The sequence below is a fragment of the Gymnoscopelus microlampas genome (genome assembly GCF_963454915.1).
Source record: "Gymnoscopelus microlampas genome assembly, chromosome: 13".
Taxonomy (NCBI): Eukaryota; Metazoa; Chordata; class Actinopteri; order Myctophiformes; family Myctophidae; genus Gymnoscopelus; species Gymnoscopelus microlampas.
The window spans coordinates 46,563,183-46,585,717 of NC_139950.1; positions in this window are offsets into that span (position 1 = coordinate 46,563,183).

Below are 22,535 nucleotides of genomic sequence, written 5' to 3' on the forward strand. Positions count from 1 at the left end.
TCTGTCTGTCTGTCTATCTATCCGTGTGTGTGTGTGTGTGTGTGTGTGTGTGTGTGTGTGTGTGTGTGTGTGTGTGTGTGTGTGTGTGTGTGTGTGTGTGTGTGTGTGTGTGTGTGTGTGTGTGTGTGTGCGTGCGTGCGTACGTGCGCGCGTGTGTCTCTCTCTCTCTCTCGCTCTCTCTGTCTCTCGCGCTCTCTCTCTCTAAATCAGTATCTATCTAAAGCTGCTGGAGGCCAGCTGTCACTCAACTAGATAGCTCTGGCCTGAGTGTGTGTGTGTGTGTGTGTGTGTGTGTGTGTGTGTGTGTGTGTGTGTCCAGTTGCTTTTTGTCCAGCTAAAGTCACTGGCCTCCTTACTCTCGGCTATCCATCACGAGAGAGAGAGAGAGAGAGAGAGAGAGAGAGAGAGAGAGAGAGAGAGAGAGAGAGAGAGAGAGAGAGAGAGAGAGAGAGAGAGAGAGAGAGAGAGAGAGAGAGAGAGAGAGAGAGAGAGAGAGAGAGAGAGAGAGAGAGAGAGAGTGTACAGAGTCAGTGAACACAGTGTTAGGATGGAGAAAATGCTGCTATTTTGTCCCAAAGGTTTAAACAAAGTGAATGAAAAACACTTAAAATACTGTCATTTGTTTCAATTGTTTTCGTTTCAATTTGTTTTAAAATGTATCCCAAGATAACTATGAACTACCATAGTCATTCATAGTACCATAGTCACCCATAGTACCATATAGTCATCCATAGTAAGTACCATAGTTATCCATAGTAAGTACCATAGTCATCCATAGTACCATAGTAAGTACCATAGTTATCCTTAGTAAGTACCATAGTCATCCATAGTAACTACCATAGTCATCCATGCTATTCTACCCATAGCCTTTGTGATAAGAGAGGCCTTGGAACTGGGCTTCTCCACTAAAAGGTTTGGTCTCCTCACAAGGCACAAGGTACAAATGGACACTTCTGAATTAAGTGAAGTAGATGTTAGGTTAAGACTTTGACAGGGGGGCAGTTTGGAATTGCAGCCTCCTGAAGGTGTTTTTTTAGGGCAGTTTTGAAGGAGAGTAGGGTTTTACACTCCTTCACTGCTTTTGGTATGGCATTTAACATTTTTGTTGCATAGCATGAGAACGAGTTATTTCCCTTGTTTGTGCCAAATCTGGGTTGGAAATGATCAGTGGAGCTGCCTCTGGTGTTGTGATTGTGGACTTAATTTACGTCTTTGAAGTATTTAGACAGGTACATGGGTATCCCAATGTTGTGGTGTATCTTGTAGACCATGCAGGCCCATTGCAAGTTGCCATACTCTGTCCTCAACCCTGAGCCATCCAACCCTAGCAAAATGAGCAGGGGTTAGATGGGTTGTGTGTTTGAGGCCAGGAAGTAGCCTTGCCAGTTTGTTTTGGGATGTCTGGATTCTTAATTTTAAGGCCTTAGTGGTGTTGTGATACCATGAGAAGCATGCATAGTCGAAATGACCTTGGATGAGGGCCCCTGTAAGAATCCTCAAGGTATTCATACTGACTAGAGAGGAAATCCTATACAGAAAACATCTTTGATTGACATTTTTGATTACTCTTTCTGCCATTTTATCACCGGAGAGGTTTGCCTCCAAGATGGAACCCAGGTAGGTAATGTCCTCCTTTCTTGTGATAACCCACTTTGATTGTGAAGCTCTCAGCCTTGCTAAGGTTAACACTAGACCCAAAGAGAATGGATTCGGTTTTACCCAGGTGTAATGATAGTTTGTTGTCAGCGAGTTGAATGCGGATCGTATCGAGTTCAAAGCTGAACGTTTTTTCAACCTGCAACCTGTCCCTGTCCGAGACCAGCAGAGCCGAGTCATCTACAAACAGGAACAGGTTGCAGTCGCAAGCTGATGACATATTGTTCACATATATCAGGAACAGTAAAGGTCCTAGTATACTTCCTTGCAGAACGCCACAACTCACTGGGAGGGGGGGCAGGGTTCCGTTCACTTCCACCACCTGTTCCATCCCCTCCAGATAGGATCTCCTCCAGCTCGCCGACGTATCATCAAAACCTATTGCTTTTAGCTTATCATCCATAATTGTGTGATCAACGATGTCAAAGGCCTTCTGAAGGTCCAGCATGACCTGACGACCTCTTGTTTGATACAGTCGTTCAAATAGAGAAGGCATGTGTCAGTGGAGTGGGATTGGAATTTGTAAATTAGATTTTTATCCGCAAGATACTTATCAACGTATTTTTTCCATGACTTTCGAGATGGAGCTAAGGATAGAAATAGGGCTGTAGTTGCCGGGGTCTAATTTGCTTCCTTTTTTGTACGCTCAATTTTTTAAACACCTCATCTGCTGTCACCATGGTGAGTTTAAAATCATCTTTGTGTACACCTAGATTTTCGTAGAATGCTTGGGAGTGCCCTTTTAATATGTACCCCCAATTAATATGTATTTGGCTGCAGACCCACATTTGAAAATGTGTGTGCCAGAAACCCACATGAGATTTGTGTTGTGCAAACTGTTTCACATTCTCTCAAGATGTTTTTAAATTAGCAGATCTACAAGCTCATAATATTTTGTGACACGTTCGCGATGTGTTGTGAACTTATAGAACGGCTATTTTCAAATAGCTGATGTAGGATTATAGTTGTTTTTTAATGCTTTTCACTTGTTTCATTTTTCGTTTCGTTTTTATTAACTCATTTTAATGGGGACCCCCCGAAGGACCCTTGAGGTCCTTTGCAAAAAAAATACCCAGAATGACAGTAAAGAACAGTGACAGCAAATAATCCATCATATCATGGAACTTCTGGAATGGCCACCAATTCTTCTGTTGTGATTGAATTTTGTTATACAGAGACATGACAACTATTAATTGTCTGTCTTTCTTTCTTTCTTTCTTTCTTTCAACGGGACAATGCACTTTCATGAATTTCCATACATGAAAGTGAAATGAATCAGCTAATCAGATCTCATGTAAAAAAACAAATAAATTGAACAACATTATGGAATTTTTCGAAACATTTTTAAACACAATTTTTGTGTGTGTGTGCGTGCGTGTGTGTTTGTGTGTGTTAAGCAGAGCTCTGCAGAAGCAGCAGTGGAGGCCAGTGACAGGATCTTCAGTGAGATGATGGTCTCCATTGAGAGAGGACGCAGTGAGCTTAAAGAACTGATCAGAGATCAGCAGCAGACTGCAGTGGCTCAGACTGAGGCTCTCCTGAGGCAGCTGGAGGACCACATGGAGCAGCTGGAGGACCACATGGAGCAGTTGGAGAGGACACATGCTGACCTGGAGGAGCTGTCCAACACTGATGACATCATCACTTTCATTCAGGTTCCACACATGGCATCTTACTGTTTGGTTTTGACTCATTTAGGAGAAATCAGCTTCATATTTCATTCCATTACATCATAGTATATTACATGACATGGCATAACATGACATGACATTATTAATGCTGGTAGTTACTGATACTAATATAGTTCTAGTATACACAGTAGTTGTACAGACCGGAATAACTATGCCAGAATTGGGCCTCTCACAATTATTACATAATCATATCACAGATAGGTGAGATTTAAATGTGTTTCTTGTTTTTCTAACAAGCCATCATAGTAAACATGGATTGATGAAGTCAGAAGGAAACTGGAGATATTTGAACTGGAGCAGACTGATGGTACACAGATTGGCTGTCTGTCAGATTAGACAGTACAATTGAAGAATTTAAGCAAGAATATTCCTCAAAGGAGAGGTTAGGGTTAGATTTAAATGTCTTTATTGTCTTTTAACCGGCCACTACTGTACTGTACATTTCTAAGTGTTGAAACAGTTTGTACAGGTGGAAGTATGTCTGGGAAGGCTACTAAAGCCTGTATTAAAGGGGGCAGTAAATTAGTGTGACCTGTGTTTCAAATTTGTAACCCACCTGAAAATGTATTTTCTGTTTTACTGAAGAGCTGGAGAGACGGGGAGACAGCTATTGCTGAACAAACACTATATAATAGCAATGATTCTAGCTATAATATAGCTTGAACTTTTTGACAAAACCCTTGGAACTTCAGTTTAATCCATTCTTCAGTATGATGTCTGTCATCTATGCTATATATGTGAATGTGCCTTTAAGAGAGACACGTTATGACACTGCCGTAAAGCAGGTCTGTTGTTGTCTTTTACGTCAGTCGTATGTTGTGACCTCCTGTAGGCACAAGCTGTATGTTTTACATGCCCGAAGTCACCAGTAAAGTCTATTGGATTTTACCCTTTGTGTAGACATTGAAATCCTTTACAATGTCATGATGACCTTTACTGTTTTCTTGTGTCTCCAGTGTGTGCAGTTGATGTTTTACATCCAGAGGAGCCTCAGACCAGAAAGGACTTTTTACAATGTGAGTCCATGTTGATGCAGGCTCTGAACGTTGAAGTTTCAATCTGATATGTTGTTATTTAAAGCTCTAATGAATGGATTGACAGACTAACTCTAAACACAATAAGGTTGATGAGGTTTTGATGAATTTTCTTTTGTCGTGTGTTCTCACAGATTCCTCTTCTCTGGCTCTGGACATGAACACAATAACCTAACGTCTCTCCCAAGAGAAGAGGAAGGTGACTGGAACACGACAACAACAACCTTACCCTGGTCATGCAGAGAGATTTCAGTACTGGCAGGTGTTCAGTACTGACAGTCTGAACGTTGTTACTGGGAAGTAGAGTGGAGTGGTACAAGGGCTTATATAGCAGTCTGTTATAAAGACATCAACAGACAAACCTTCTTTGGAGACAATGATAAATCCTGGTGTTTACAGTGCTATGGTAAAGACTACAGTTTCAAACACAACAATGTTAAGACTAAAGTACCAGGGCCTCTCTCCTCCAGAGTGGGGGTGTACCTGGATGACAAGGCAGGTACTCTGTCCTTCTACTGTGTCTCTGACACAGTGACCCTCCTACACACAGTTCAAACCACGTTCACACAACCTCTCTATCCAGGGATAAGGCTTTATAACGTTGGAGCTACAGCAGAGCTACAGATACTGATACTGATGATGATATTCAGTTGAAAACTTTGTTTTCTTCATTTGATTATAGATTCCCTTCTAGATAAAGCATGTGTAAGAATGATGTGTACAGTATACTACACCATCATGATCAATCAATCCATTGTGTTCCGCTCATTGCATTTCTTTAATAAGCCTGCTGCAAACAATCATTATACAGTATGCCCTGTTATCTTGTTGATATTACTACAGAGCCCTCTGTCAGTCTGTGTAGATTGGTTATACTAAATATAGTGGTTCTCAAACTGTGGGCCCCAAATGATGATATTGAATTGAATTACGTTTCAGGCAATTTAAAGTTAATTGGTACTTACACTTCATTATCATCATCAATGTATGATTATTTGTCTAATTGTTTGTTTTTAATGTCACCTTTTCTTCAATAAAGCCCTGCCAACTACACCATATGGCCTGTTCCTTGGAGGAGTTGTCAGGGTGACTGGTGTGGTTGTCATGGTTACTAACCATGTGTCATGTGTGTCAGAATGATTGGAGGGCGGAGTCTGTCATCAGTGGAGATCTGGCCCACCTGGATTGTCCTCTATAAAAGAGGTGGCTGGACTTCATTCTTGTTCTCTCTCTCTCACCGTGAAGCTCACGGGGAGCACTCCAGCCTTTTGGATTTTGCTTGTTAAAGAACAAGATCACTGTGGTAGAGGTTCGGGTTGTGTAGTTACCTTGTCATGATGTAACTCCAAAGGTGAACAAGAAATCTAAAATAATTGCTGTATAATAATTGAATAGAAATTGATCATTCAAAATATGCTCCTCATTGACATTGTACGGTGAAACAGCTCTCAAAGTCACTCTTTTAGCACGTAAACGAACACAAACAAAGCTGATTCAGTCAATATAGAACATCACCAAACCCAGTACTGTTTTTTTTTTTTTATAAAAATGTCAACTTCCTGTTGATTTTACTATTTGAAGATCCAGATCCACGGATCCAGTCCGAGTTCTTTTTAATAAATAGCTAAATCAACAGGATGTTAGCATTTTTATTTAAAAAACAAACTGTACTGGGTTTGGTGATGTTCTATAACAACTTTATTTGTGTTCGTTTGTGCTAAAAGAGTGACTTTGAGAGCTGTTTCAGCCTCCAATGTAATTCAATGAGGAGCATATTTTTTTTATTATCAATGGAGCAATTATTTTAGATTTCTTGCCCACCTTTGGAGATGCATCATGGCAAGGTAACTACACAACCCAAACCTCTACCAAAGTGGTCTTGCCCTTTAAGCACTGTTAACCACCCCAGTATCCGTATTGTGGGTATAGCTTTAGCAGAAAATAGCCGATCGACAAGCTCACTGCGACACGTTGTGAGCTTGTCGATTGGCTATTTTCAGTCAAAACTTTCCTCATAATAACACAAAACAGAAAATACACTAGTCTTGAGCCCTGAGGCTCACCGGTTACCCATATGGGGTTAAGTCAGTTTTAATAAAATAATTTAAACGTTCTTTGTTTGTGTGAGTTTCCTCATTTTGTTACAAACTCAGCCGTTTGCAACACTCTTGGTTGGTTGTTGCAATAAATACATTACATTTAAGTTGGTTGAATTTATGTAATTTGTTATCACTGAGTCACTAGAATACCTCAAAACGAAGTATGGAGCTCGGCCTATAATTGATCATTGATTTGATTGATATGCTGCATGCCATGAGTGCGAAGTGGTATTTTCTTAACCTTAATTCAGTTAATCAAAGAAGATCTGTGGTCATAATACAGCACTGTTTGAGGAACTATAGTTGAAAACTTAAGACATATTTTGTAATGTCCAGTCCAAAGTGAGAACAATGTAGCCTACTTGATTTAACACCAAAACCAAAAAAGTTTTGATCATCTGAAACTAAGGAATTTATAAATGACAAAAAGGGTATGAATTTTTATGACATTACGAAACATCTCTCTGTTTCCTTTCAATGAAAGTGTAAATCTGGGTTCAGACTCAGAGTAAACGTTTTCTAACAGATGGTTTTAAACAACCTAAATCTCAGTCTCAGTTTCCCTGATGATCAGAGGGTGTATCTAGTAGATCCAGTCATTCTGTCAGGGGTAGAGGTGTTTTCTGTGGATTTTCATCTTTTGACCTGTCACCTCTCGCTTTAACTTTAAATATAACCTCGAAATCCTAATTAATGTGAAAGGCCTGGTGGTGCAAGAGTAAAGCATAGGCTTCACAAGCGGATGGTTGTGGGTTTGAATCATGTTCAGGGAAGATCTCAATTTTCGGTCTTTTTAAGGCGAGAACCATGGATGAAGCCCGCCTCCCTCCTCACGCCCTCTTTTAGCTCCGGTAGGAGAGGGAGGAGCATGGAGGGAGCCCACCTCCATGGGGAGGAGCTTAATACATTTACATATTAATTAAAGATTTTTATTTTAGTATTTTTTTGGCCACTGTTGTTTTTCACATGAATTTGTTTGAGACATTTTTTTATTGTTTTTTTTCCACCAGTTTGTATTGACCACAGCTCCATTGTTTTTTTGTTGTATTACCCTTTTAGTTTTTATTTAGTAGTTGTTTTGAGTGAGCTTTGAACCTCGAACCTTTAGTTTGTGAACCTGTGATTTATCTTTTAAGCCACGCTGGCATGGAAGGTACAATTGGGAACGTCATCCTTAACCCACCCTCTTAGAATTTAGATGGACAGTGAAAATGTTCTTCAGGAGCCTTGAACCCCAAACCTTCTACTTTCAGACCCTGTGTTTAACTCTTGAGCCACGCTGGCATGGAAAGTACAATTGGGAACGTCATCCTTAACCCGCCTTTTAGAATTTAGATGGACAGTGAAAATGTTCTTCAGGAGCCTTGAACCCCAAACCTTCTACTTTCAGACCCTGTGTTGAACTCTTGAGCCACGCTGGCATGGAAAGTACAATTGGGAACGTCATCCTTACCCCGCCTTTTAGAATTTAGATGGACAGTGAAAATGTTGTTCAGGAGCCTTGAACCCCAAATCTTCTGCTTTCAGACCCTGTGTTTATCTCTTGAGCCACGCTGGCATGGAAGTTACAATTGGGAACATCATCCTTCACCCGCCTTTTAGAATTTAGATGGACAGTGAAAATGTTGTACAGGAGCCTTGAACCCCAAACCTTCTGCTTTCAGACCCTGTGTTTATCTCTTGAGCCACGCTGGCATGGAAGTTACAAGTGGGAACATCATCCTTCACCCGCCTTTTAGAATTTAGATGGCCAGTGAAAATGTTCTTCAGGAGCTTTGAACCCCAAACCTTCTGCTTTCAGACCCTGTGTTTATCTCTTGAGCCACACAGGTATGGATAATACAAAAGAGAACGTAATACTTAAACCACCTTTTAGAAGTTAGATGGACAGTGAAAATGTGCTCCAGGAGTTTCGAACCGTTTAAGAACCCCAGAGTTTTCTCTTGAGCCATGGTACCGAAACAAAATTAAATCCGATAAAATCACTAAGTGTGGAGGCCAAAATTGTTCCCCCAAAAACCTGTTAGGAGTACGTTTCAGGCAATTTAAAGTTGATTGGTAGTACTTTGTAGTGACTTTTTTTTTTGTCCCTAACATTCATTGAGCTCTGGACTTAGTAATTTGTTTTCCGTTTCGGTAGTGACAACATTGTGTCACTATACCGAAACGAAGTTAAATCCGAAAAAAACACTAAGTGTGTAGGCCAAAATTGTTCCCCCAAAAACCTGTTAGGAGTATGTTTCAGGCAATTTAAAGTTGATTGGTAGTACTTTGTAGGGACTTTTTTTTTGTCCCTAACATTCATCGAGCTCTGGACTTACACTTCATTATCATCATCAATGTATGATTATTTGTCTAATTGTTTGTTTTTAATGTCACCTTTTCTTCAATAAAGCCCTGCCAACTACACCATATGGCCTGTTCCTTGGAGGAGTTGTCAGGGTGACTGGTGTGGTTGTCATGGTTACTAACCATGTGTCATGTGTGTCAGAATGATTGGAGGGCGGAGTCTGTCATCAGTGGAGATCTGGCCCACCTGGATTGTCCTCTATAAAAGAGGTGGCTGGACTTCATTCTTGTTCTCTCTCTCTCACCGTGAAGCTCACGGGGAGCACTCCAGCCTTTTGGATTTTGCTTGTTAAAGAACAAGATCACTGTGGTAGAGGTTTGGGTTGTGTAGTTACCTTGTCATGATGTAACTCCAAAGGTGAACAAGAAATCTAAAATAATTGCTGTATAATAATTGAATAGAAATTGTTCATTCAAAATATGCTCCTCATTGACATTGTACGGTGAAACAGCTCTCAAAGTCACTCTTTTAGCACGTAAACGAACACAAACAAAGCTGATTCAGTCAATATAGAACATCACCAAACCCAGTACTGTTTTTTTTTTTTATAAAAATGTCAACTTCCTGTTGATTTTACTATTTGAAGATCCAGATCCGCGGATCCAGTCCGAGTTATTTTTAATAAATAGCTAAATCAACAGGATGTTAGCATTTTTATTTAAAAAACAAACGGTACTGGGTTTGGTGATGTTCTATAACAACTTTATTTGTGTTCGTTTGTGCTAAAAGAGTGACTTTGAGAGCTGTTTCAGCCTCCAATGTAATTCAATGAGGAGCATATTTTTTTTATTATCAATGGAGCAATTATTTTAGATTTCTTGCCCACCTTTGGAGATGCATCATGGCAAGGTAACTACACAACCCAAACCTCTACCAAAGTGGTCTTGCCCTTTAAGCACTGTTAACCACCCCAGTATCCGTATTGTGGGTATAGCTTTAGCAGAAAATAGCCGATCGACAAGCTCACTGCGACACGTTGTGAGCTTGTCGATTGGCTATTTTCAGTCAAAACTTTCCTCATAATAACACAAAACAGAAAATACACTAGTCTTGAGCCCTGAGGCTCACCGGTTACCCATATGGGGTTAAGTCAGTTTTAATAAAATAATTTAAACGTTGTTTGTTTGTGTGAGTTTCCTCATTTTGTTACAAACTCAGCCGTTTGCAACACTCTTGGTTGGTTGTTGCAATAAATACATTACATTTAAGTGTTTGAATTTATGTAATTTGTTATCCCTGAGTCACTAGAATACCTCAAAACGAAGTATGGAGCTCGGCCTATAATTGATCATTGATTTGATTGATATGCTGCATGCCATGAGTGCGAAGTGGTATTTTCTTAACCTTAATTCAGTTAATCAAAGAAGATCTGTGGTCATAATACAGCACTGTTTGAGGAACTATAGTTGAAAACTTAAGACATATTTTGTAATGTCCAGTCCAAAGTGAGAACAATGTAGCCTACTTGATTTAACACCAAAACCAAAAAAGTTTTGATCATCTGAAACTAAGGAATTTATAAATGACAAAAAGGGTATGAATTTTTATGACATTACGAAACATCTCTCTGTTTCCTTTCAATGAAAGTGTAAATCTGGGTTCAGACTCAGAGTAAACGTTTTCTAACAGATGGTTTTAAACAACCTAAATCTCAGTCTCAGTTTCCCTGATGATCAGAGGGTGTATCTAGTAGATCCAGTCATTCTGTCAGGGGTAGAGGTGTTTTCTGTGGATTTTCATCTTTTGACCTGTCACCTCTCGCTTTAACTTTAAATATAACCTCGAAATCCTACTTAATGTGAAAGGCCTGGTGGTGCAAGAGTAAAGCATAGGCTTCACAAGCGGATGGTCGTGGGTTTGAATCTTGTTCAGGGAAGATCTCAATTTTCGGTCTTTTTAAGGCGAGAACCATGGATGAAGCCCGCCTCCCTCCTCACGCCCTCTTTTAGCTCCGGTAGGAGAGGGAGGAGCATGGAGGGAGCCCACCTCCATGGGGAGGAGCTTAAGACATTTACATATTAATTAAAGATTTTTATTTTAGTATTTTTTTGGCCACTGTTGTTTTTCACATGAATTTGTTTGAGACATTTTTTTATTGTTTTTTTTCCACCAGTTTGTATTGACCACAGCTCCATTGTTTTTTTGTTGTATTACCCTTTTAGTTTTTATTTAGTAGTTGTTTTGAGTGAGCTTTGAACCTCGAACCTTTAGTTTGTGAACCTGTGATTTATCTTTTAAGCCACGCTGGCATGGAAGGTACAATTGGGAACGTCATCCTTAACCCACCCTCTTAGAATTTAGATGGACAGTGAAAATGTTCTTCAGGAGCCTTGAACCCCAAACCTTCTACTTTCAGACTCTGTGTTTAACTCTTGAGCCACGCTGGCATGGAAAGTACAATTGGGAACGTCATCCTTAACCCGCCTTTTAGAATTTAGATGGACAGTGAAAATGTTCTTCAGGAGCCTTGAACCCCAAACCTTCTACTTTCAGACCCTGTGTTTAACTCTTGAGCCACGCTGGCATGGAAAGTACAATTGGGAACGTCATCCTTAGCCCGCCTTTTAGAATTTAGATGGACAGTGAAAATGTTCTTCAGGAGCCTTGAACCCCAAATCTTCTGCTTTCAGACCCTGTGTTTATCTCTTGAGCCACGCTGGCATGGAAGTTACAATTGGGAACGTCATCCTTTACCCGCCTTTTAGAATTTAGATGGACAGTGAAAATGTTGTTCAGGAGCCTTGAACCCCAAACCTTCTGCTTTCAGACCCTGTGTTTATCTCTTGAGCCACGCTGGCATGGAAGTTACAATTGGGAACGTCATCCTTCACCCGCCTTTTAGAATTTAGATGGACAGTGAAAATGTTGTTCAGGAGCCTTGAACCTCAAACCTTCTGCTTTCAGACCCTGTGTTTAACTCTTGAGCCACGCTGGCATGGAAAGTACAATTGGGAACGTCATCCTTAGCCCGCCTTTTAGAATTTAGATGGACAGTGAAAATGTTCTTCAGGAGCCTTGAACCCCAAATCTTCTGCTTTCAGACCCTGTGTTTATCTCTTGAGCCACGCTGGCATGGAAGTTACAATTGGGAACGTCATCCTTTACCCGCCTTTTAGAATTTAGATGGACAGTGAAAATGTTGTTCAGGAGCCTTGAACCCCAAACCTTCTGCTTTCAGACCCTGTGTTTATCTCTTGAGCCACGCTGGCATGGAAGTTACAATTGGGAACGTCATCCTTCACCCGCCTTTTAGAATTTAGATGGACAGTGAAAATGTTGTTCAGGAGCCTTGAACCTCAAACCTTCTGCTTTCAGACCCTGTGTTTAACTCTTGAGCCACGCTGGCATGGAAAGTACAATTGGGAACGTCATCCTTAGCCCGCCTTTTAGAATTTAGATGGACAGTGAAAATGTTCTTCAGGAGCCTTGAACCCCAAATCTTCTGCTTTCAGACCCTGTGTTTATCTCTTGAGCCACGCTGGCATGGAAGTTACAATTGGGAACGTCATCCTTTACCCGCCTTTTAGAATTTAGATGGACAGTGAAAATGTTGTTCAGGAGCCTTGAACCCCAAACCTTCTGCTTTCAGACCCTGTGTTTATCTCTTGAGCCACGCTGGCATGGAAGTTACAATTGGGAACGTCATCCTTCACCCGCCTTTTAGAATTTAGATGGACAGTGAAAATGTTGTTCAGGAGCCTTGAACCTCAAACCTTCTGCTTTCAGACCCTGTGTTTATCTCTTGAGCCACGCTGGCATGGAAGTTACAATTGGGAACGTCATCCTTCACCCGCCTTTTAGAATTTAGATGGCCAGTGAAAATGTTCTTCAGGAGCTTTGAACCCCAAACCTTCTGCTTTCAGACCCTGTGTTTATCTCTTGAGCCACACAGGTATGGATAATACAAAAGAGAACGTAATACTTAAACCACCTTTTAGAAGTTAGATGGACAGTGAAAATGTGCTCCAGGAGTTTCGAACCTTAAACCTTCGGTTTAAGAACCCCAGAGTTTTCTCTTGAGCCATGGTACCGAAACAAAATTAAATCCGAAAAAATCACTAAGTGTGGAGGCCAAAATTGTTCCCCCAAAAACCTGTTAGGAGTACGTTTCAGGCAATTTAAAGTTGATTGGTAATACTTTGTAGTGACCTTTTTTTGTCCCTAACATTCATTGAGCTCTGGACTTAGTAATTTTTTTTTCGTTTCGGTAGTGACAACATTGTGTCACTATACCGAAACAAAGTTAAATCCGAAAAAAACACTAAGTGTGGAGGCCAAAATTGTTCCCCCAAAAACCTGTTAGGAGTACGTTTCAGGCAATTTAAAGTTGATTGGTAGTACTTTGTAGGGCCTTTTCTTTTGGTCCCTCACATTCATCGAGCTCTGGACTTAGTAATTTTTTTTTCGTTTCGTGGTGTCACTACCGAAACGAAGTTAAATCCGAAAAAATCACAAAGTGTGGAGGCCAAAATTGTTCCCCCAAAAACCTGTTAGGAGTACGTTTCAGGTAATTTAAAGTTGATTGGTAGTACTTTGTAGTGACTTTTTTTTTTGTCCCTAACATTCATTGAGCTCTGGACTTAGTCATTTTTTTTCCGTTTCGGTAGTGACACCATTGTGTCACTATACCGAAACGAAGTTAAATCCGAAAAAAACACTAAGTGTGGAGGCCAAAATTGTTCCCCCAAAAACCTGTTAGGAGTACGTTTCAGGCAATTTAAAGTTGATTGGTATTACTTTGTAGGGACTTTTTTTTTGTCCCTAACATTCATCGAGCTCTGGACTTACACTTCATTATCATCATCAATGTATGATTATTTGTCTAATTGTTTGTTTTTAATGTCACCTTTTCTTCAATAAAGCCCTGCCAACTACACCATATGGCCTGTTCCTTGGAGGAGTTGTCAGGGTGACTGGTGTGGTTGTCATGGTTACTAACCATGTGTCATGTGTGTCAGAATGATTGGAGGGCGGAGTCTGTCATCAGTGGAGATCTGGCCCACCTGGATTGTCCTCTATAAAAGAGGTGGCTGGACTTCATTCTTGTTCTCTCTCTCTCACCGTGAAGCTCACGGGGAGCACTCCAGCCTTTTGGATTTTGCTTGTTAAAGAACAAGATCACTGTGGTAGAGGTTTGGGTTGTGTAGTTACCTTGTCATGATGTAACTCCAAAGGTGAACAAGAAATCTAAAATAATTGCTGTATAATAATTGAATAGAAATTGTTCATTCAAAATATGCTCCTCATTGACATTGTACGGTGAAACAGCTCTCAAAGTCACTCTTTTAGCACGTAAACGAACACAAACAAAGCTGATTCAGTCAATATAGAACATCACCAAACCCAGTACTGTTTTTTTTTTTTTATAAAAATGTCAACTTCCTGTTGATTTTACTATTTGAAGATCCAGATCCGCGGATCCAGTCCGAGTTCTTTTTAATAAATAGCTAAATCAACAGGATGTTAGCATTTTTATTTAAAAAACAAACAGTACTGGGTTTGGTGATGTTCTATAACAACTTTATTTGTGTTCGTTTGTGCTAAAAGAGTGACTTTGAGAGCTGTTTCAGCCTCCAATGTAATTCAATGAGGAGCATATTTTTTTTATTATCAATGGAGCAATTATTTTAGATTTCTTGCCCACCTTTGGAGATGCATCATGGCAAGGTAACTACACAACCCAAACCTCTACCAAAGTGGTCTTGCCCTTTAAGCACTGTTAACCACCCCAGTATCCGTATTGTGGGTATAGCTTTAGCAGAAAATAGCCGATCGACAAGCTCACTGCGACACGTTGTGAGCTTGTCGATTGGCTATTTTCAGTCAAAACTTTCCTCATAATAACACAAAACAGAAAATACACTAGTCTTGAGCCCTGAGGCTCACCGGTTACCCATATGGGGTTAAGTCAGTTTTAATAAAATAATTTAAACGTTGTTTGTTTGTGTGAGTTTCCTCATTTTGTTACAAACTCAGCCGTTTGCAACACTCTTGGTTGGTTGTTGCAATAAATACATTACATTTAAGTGTTTGAATTTATGTAATTTGTTATCCCTGAGTCACTAGAATACCTCAAAACGAAGTATGGAGCTCGGCCTATAATTGATCATTGATTTGATTGATATGCTGCATGCCATGAGTGCGAAGTGGTATTTTCTTAACCTTAATTCAGTTAATCAAAGAAGATCTGTGGTCATAATACAGCACTGTTTGAGGAACTATAGTTGAAAACTTAAGACATATTTTGTAATGTCCAGTCCAAAGTGAGAACAATGTAGCCTACTTGATTTAACACCAAAACCAAAAAAGTTTTGATCATCTGAAACTAAGGAATTTATAAATGACAAAAAGGGTATGAATTTTTATGACATTACGAAACATCTCTCTGTTTCCTTTCAATGAAAGTGTAAATCTGGGTTCAGACTCAGAGTAAACGTTTTCTAACAGATGGTTTTAAACAACCTAAATCTCAGTCTCAGTTTCCCTGATGATCAGAGGGTGTATCTAGTAGATCCAGTCATTCTGTCAGGGGTAGAGGTGTTTTCTGTGGATTTTCATCTTTTGACCTGTCACCTCTCGCTTTAACTTTAAATATAACCTCGAAATCCTACTTAATGTGAAAGGCCTGGTGGTGCAAGAGTAAAGCATAGGCTTCACAAGCGGATGGTCGTGGGTTTGAATCTTGTTCAGGGAAGATCTCAATTTTCGGTCTTTTTAAGGCGAGAACCATGGATGAAGCCCGCCTCCCTCCTCACGCCCTCTTTTAGCTCCGGTAGGAGAGGGAGGAGCATGGAGGGAGCCCACCTCCATGGGGAGGAGCTTAAGACATTTACATATTAATTAAAGATTTTTATTTTAGTATTTTTTTGGCCACTGTTGTTTTTCACATGAATTTGTTTGAGACATTTTTTTATTGTTTTTTTTCCACCAGTTTGTATTGACCACAGCTCCATTGTTTTTTTGTTGTATTACCCTTTTAGTTTTTATTTAGTAGTTGTTTTGAGTGAGCTTTGAACCTCGAACCTTTAGTTTGTGAACCTGTGATTTATCTTTTAAGCCACGCTGGCATGGAAGGTACAATTGGGAACGTCATCCTTAACCCACCCTCTTAGAATTTAGATGGACAGTGAAAATGTTCTTCAGGAGCCTTGAACCCCAAACCTTCTACTTTCAGACCCTGTGTTTAACTCTTGAGCCACGCTGGCATGGAAAGTACAATTGGGAACGTCATCCTTAACCCGCCTTTTAGAATTTAGATGGACAGTGAAAATGTTCTTCAGTAGCCTTGAACCCCAAACCTTCTACTTTCAGACCCTGTGTTTAACTCTTGAGCCACGCTGGCATGGAAAGTACAATTGGGAACGTCATCCTTAGCCCGCCTTTTAGAATTTAGATGGACAGTGAAAATGTTGTTCAGGAGCCTTGAACCCCAAATCTTCTGCTTTCAGACCCTGTGTTTATCTCTTGAGCCACGCTGGCATGGAAGTTACAATTGGGAACGTCATCCTTTACCCGCCTTTTAGAATTTAGATGGACAGTGAAAATGTTGTTCAGGAGCCTTGAACCCCAAACCTTCTGCTTTCAGACCCTGTGTTTATCTCTTGAGCCACGCTGGCATGGAAGTTACAATTGTGAACGTCATCCTTCACCCGCCTTTTAGAATTTAGATGGACAGTGAAAATGTTGTTCAGGAGCCTTGAACCTCAAACCTTCTGCTTTCAGACCCTGTGTTTATCTCTTGAGCCACGCTGGCATGGAAGTTACAATTGGGAACGTCATCCTTCACCCGCCTTTTAGAATTTAGATGGCCAGTGAAAATGTTCTTCAGGAGCTTTGAACCCCAAACCTTCTGCTTTCAGACCCTGTGTTTATCTCTTGAGCCACACAGGTATGGATAATACAAAAGAGAACGTAATACTTAAACCACCTTTTAGAAGTTAGATGGACAGTGAAAATGTGCTCCAGGAGTTTCGAACCTTAAACCTTCGGTTTAAGAACCCCAGAGTTTTCTCTTGAGCCATGGTACCGAAACAAAATTAAATCCGAAAAAATCACTAAGTGTGGAGGCCAAAATTGTTCCCCCAAAAACCTGTTAGGAGTACGTTTCAGGCAATTTAAAGTTGATTGGTAATACTTTGTAGTGACCTTTTTTTGTCCCTAACATTCATTGAGCTCTGGACTTAGTAATTTTTTTTTCGTTTCGGTAGTGACAACATTGTGTCACTATACCGAAACAAAGTTAAATCCGAAAAAAACACTAAGTGTGGAGGCCAAAATTGTTCCCCCAAACAAAAACCTGTTAGGAGTACGTTTCAGGCAATTTAAAGTTGATTGGTAGTACTTTGTAGGGCCTTTTCTTTTGGTCCCTCACATTCATCGAGCTCTGGACTTAGTAATTTTTTTTTCGTTTCGTGGTGTCACTACCGAAACGAAGTTAAATCCGAAAAAATCACAAAGTGTGGAGGCCAAAATTGTTCCCCCAAAAACCTGTTAGGAGTACGTTTCAGGTAATTTAAAGTTGATTGGTAGTACTTTGTAGTGACTTTTTTTTTTGTCCCTAACATTCATTGAGCTCTGGACTTAGTCATTTTTTTCCCGTTTCGGTAGTGACACCATTGTGTCAATATACCGAAACGAAGTTAAATCCGAAAAAAACATTAAGTGTGGAGGCCAAAATTGTTCCCCCAAAAACCTGTTAGGAGTACGTTTCAGGCAATTTAAAGTTGATTGGTATTACTTTGTAGGGACTTTTTTTTTGTCCCTAACATTCATCGAGCTCTGGACTTACACTTCATTATCATCATCAATGTATGATTATTTGTCTAATTGTTTGTTTTTAATGTCACCTTTTCTTCAATAAAGCCCTGCCAACTACACCATATGGCCTGTTCCTTGGAGGAGTTGTCAGGGTGACTGGTGTGGTTGTCATGGTTACTAACCATGTGTCATGTGTGTCAGAATGATTGGAGGGCGGAGTCTGTCATCAGTGGAGATCTGGCCCACCTGGATTGTCCTCTATAAAAGAGGTGGCTGGACTTCATTCTTGTTCTCTCTCTCTCACCGTGAAGCTCACGGGGAGCACTCCAGCCTTTTGGATTTTGCTTGTTAAAGAACAAGATCACTGTGGTAGAGGTTTGGGTTGTGTAGTTACCTTGTCATGATGTAACTCCAAAGGTGAACAAGAAATCTAAAATAATTGCTGTATAATAATTGAATAGAAATTGTTCATTCAAAATATGCTCCTCATTGACATTGTACGGTGAAACAGCTCTCAAAGTCACTCTTTTAGCACGTAAACAAACACAAACAAAGCTGATTCAGTCAATATAGAACATCACCAAACCCAGTACTGTTTTTTTTTTTTTATAAAAATGTCAACCTCCTGTTGATTTTACTATTTGAAGATCCAGATCCGCGGATCCAGTCCGAGTTCTTTTTAATAAATAGCTAAATCAACAGGATGTTAGCATTTTTATTTAAAAAACAAACGGTACTGGGTTTGGTGATGTTCTATAACAACTTTATTTGTGTTCGTTTGTGCTAAAAGAGTGACTTTGAGAGCTGTTTCAGCCTCCAATGTAATTCAATGAGGAGCATATTTTTTTTATTATCAATGGAGCAATTATTTTAGATTTCTTGCCCACCTTTGGAGATGCATCATGGCAAGGTAACTACACAACCCAAACCTCTACCAAAGTGGTCTTGCCCTTTAAGCACTGTTAACCACCCCAGTATCCGTATTGTGGGTATAGCTTTAGCAGAAAATAGCCGATCGACAAGCTCACTGCGACACGTTGTGAGCTTGTCGATTGGCTATTTTCAGTCAAAACTTTCCTCATAATAACACAAAACAGAAAATACACTAGTCTTGAGCCCTGAGGCTCACCGGTTACCCATATGGGGTTAAGTCAGTTTTAATAAAATAATTTAAACGTTCTTTGTTTGTGTGAGTTTCCTCATTTTGTTACAAACTCAGCCGTTTGCAACACTCTTGGTTGGTTGTTGCAATAAATACATTACATTTAAGTGGTTGAATTTATGTAATTTGTTATCCCTGAGTCACTAGAATACCTCAAAACGAAGTATGGAGCTCGGCCTATAATTGATCATTGATTTGATTGATATGCTGCATGCCATGAGTGCGAAGTGGTATTTTCTTAACCTTAATTCAGTTAATCAAAGAAGATCTGTGGTCATAATACAGCACTGTTTGAGGAACTATAGTTGAAAACTTAAGACATATTTTGTAATGTCCAGTCCAAAGTGAGAACAATGTAGCCTACTTGATTTAACACCAAAACCAAAAAAGTTTTGATCATCTGAAACTAAGGAATTTATAAATGACAAAAAGGGTATGAATTTTTATGACATTACGAAACATCTCTCTGTTTCCTTTCAATGAAAGTGTAAATCTGGGTTCAGACTCAGAGTAAACGTTTTCTAACAGATGGTTTTAAACAACCTAAATCTCAGTCTCAGTTTCCCTGATGATCAGAGGGTGTATCTAGTAGATCCAGTCATTCTGTCAGGGGTAGAGGTGTTTTCTGTGGATTTTCATCTTTTGACCTGTCACCTCTCGCTTTAACTTTAAATATAACCTCGAAATCCTAATTAATGTGAAAGGCCTGGTGGTGCAAGAGTAAAGCATAGGCTTCACAAGCGGATGGTCGTGGGTTTGAATCTTGTTCAGGGAAGATCTCAATTTTCGGTCTTTTTAAGGCGAGAACCATGGATGAAGCCCGCCTCCCTCCTCACGCCCTCTTTTAGCTCCGGTAGGAGAGGGAGGAGCATGGAGGGAGCCCACCTCCATGGGGAGGAGCTTAAGACATTTACATATTAATTAAAGATTTTTATTTTAGTATTTTTTTGGCCACTGTTGTTTTTCACATGAATTTGTTTGAGACATTTTTTTATTGTTTTTTTTTCACCAGTTTGTATTGACCACAGCTCCATTGTTTTTTTGTTGTATTACCCTTTTAGTTTTTATTTAGTAGTTGTTTTGAGTGAGCTTTGAACCTCGAACCTTTAGTTTGTGAACCTGTGATTTATCTTTTAAGCCACGCTGGCATGGAAGGAACAATTGGGAACGTCATTGTTAACCCACCCTCTTAGAATTTAGATGGACAGTGAAAATGTTCTTCAGGAGCCTTGAACCCCAAACCTTCTACTTTCAGACCCTGTGTTTAACTCTTGAGCCACGCTGGCATGGAAAGAACAATTGGGAACGTCATCCTTAGCCCGCCTTTTAGAATTTAGATGGACAGTGAAAATGTTGTTCAGGAGCCTTGAACCCCAAATCTTCTGCTTTCAGACCCTGTGTTTATCTCTTGAGCCACGCTGGCATGGAAGTTACAATTGGGAACGTCATCCTTCACCCGCCTTTCAGAATTTAGATGGCCAGTGAAAATGTTCTTCAGGAGCTTTGAACCCCAAACCTTCTGCTTTCAGACCCTGTGTTTATCTCTTGAGCCACACAGGTATGGATAATACAAAAGAGAACGTAATACTTAAACCACCTTTTAGAAGTTAGATGGACAGTGAAAATGTGCTCCAGGAGTTTCGAACCTTAAACCTTCGGTTTATAAACCCCAGAGTTTTCTCTTGAGCCATGGTGGCATGAACCATGCAACTGAGAACATAATACTTAAACCACCTGTTCAGGATTGAGATGGACAATGAAAATGGTCTTTAGGAGCTTTGAACCTTAAACTCTTTGGTTCATAAACAGTGACACATCTCTTGAGCCACAGAGACATGAAACATTCAGATGAGAAGGAAATACTTATCGTTTAAGTATTTAGATGCACGCACTTCCTGCTCATGAGGGACGACGACGACTTCCCCGACCTGAGCGGCAACCGCAACGAGGACCCCCTGGTGCTGCTGGCGTGGAGTTGCACCCAGCTGGCCGTGCTGGTCATACACGGTGAGTTTTTTGGGCGGTGTAACCGCCCCTATATGTGAGGTTGGGACATTGACATTTGCTGCACTGTGTTTGGCCACCCATTGTACCCCCCTAACCCTGCACTGTGATTGGCCACAATTGTACACCCCTAACCCCTACACATTCAATGCAAATCTATACTTTTGGTTAAGTGAGCTTTTCGCTGCACTGTGATTGGCCACAAATTGTACCCCCCTAACCCTGCACCGTGATTGGCCACCATTGTACGCCCCTAACCCCTACACATTCAATGCAAATCCATACTTTTTGTTAAGTGAGCTTCCATCACTGTGATGACCACTAGCTGTAATATGATTGGCTGACTCTATTCAGGACTGTTATTGGCTAGTGAAACACATGACACATGTGCATAGTCCTATAAATAGGACTATGCACTTAAAAAAACATATTTGTGTTTTTTAAGTGAATCACCCATTGTGGACCAACCATTGTACACCCCTAACCCCTACACATTCAATCCAAATCTATACTTTTCTTTAAGTGACTTCCATCACTGTGATGACCACTGTGACCACACCGCCCACTTCACACTGGGTGTGATTTTTAGTTTATAGCAGGGGTCTTCAACATTTTCAGCCCAAGGACCCCCTAGCTGAGAGAGAGAGATGAAGCAGGGACCCCCTACTCTATATTGTATAAAATTGTGTTTCAGATTAAAGTTGTTTTTTTCACTTAGTCTGCTATTTTTTACCTCTACAGCAATAGCCTCTTTGCCAAAAATAGCCGATCTACAAGCTCTCAACGCCTCACAGCGCGAGGCGTTGAGAGCTTGTAGATCTGCTATTTTCGGCTAATGTTCCCCTCAGAAAAGGAATTCTAGGGTTCAAGTGGTTAATGTAAAAAACTAAATCATCCTGCCCTTCCTGGCTTGCCTGCTTCTCATCGTCATCCTCGTGGTTCTGATTCTGGTGTTCCGCCATCGCAGGGAGAAACGGGCCCGGACGCGCCTGATCCAGGAGCTCGCGGCGGTGCCTTTGCCCTTTGAGGGCAGCCCTTATCTGGGCAGGCCTGAGCGCAGCGTGGCTATGCCCTCCGTGGTTGTCACCCCTCTTGGCCCCGGCAGCTGCCCGAGCTCCCCCATGGTTCCCCTAGGGCTCAGGGGGAGTTTGTCTCCTGCCATGCCCATGACCGTATGGAGACCTGTGGAGGCAGATGGCGTCGGCAGTATATTATGTGGTACTGTTGGAACTGGTTGTAATGATGATGATAGATCTATTGCAAGTGATGGTAATGCTTGTACAACAGCTAGTCCAGGATCCAGAGGATGTCAGCGGCCGACTACACCAACTCTTAGTGACAACCAGTACTGGGTCTGAAGAACTGCAACGCACGCGTCAGGTTCGTCTTAGTTGTGAAACGGTATAAATGGCATAAAGGTGCTGTTGAATGTACAGTCTATAATGGTCATCATAAGTCACACCTCACATGCACTGTAACAAATAACTTCTTGTCCATCCTTTTCTCACAAATTTGGTTCCAACATTCTACCTTTTTGTCCAAAACGGATACTGTGTCACAACAGCACCCAGACCCTAGTCATGAGCACAATTTTGCACCTTTTGATGGTGTATACTGAATTGTATTTGGTGTATATTGACATTGTATATTAGACACTGTGGCCCTCATTTATCAACGCAGCGTATAAACCGGCGTATATTTTTCCATATATTCGGCCGTACACCAACGTCGAAGTCACATTTATCAACGCATCCTACACAGCTGATCCGAGCATACACTTGG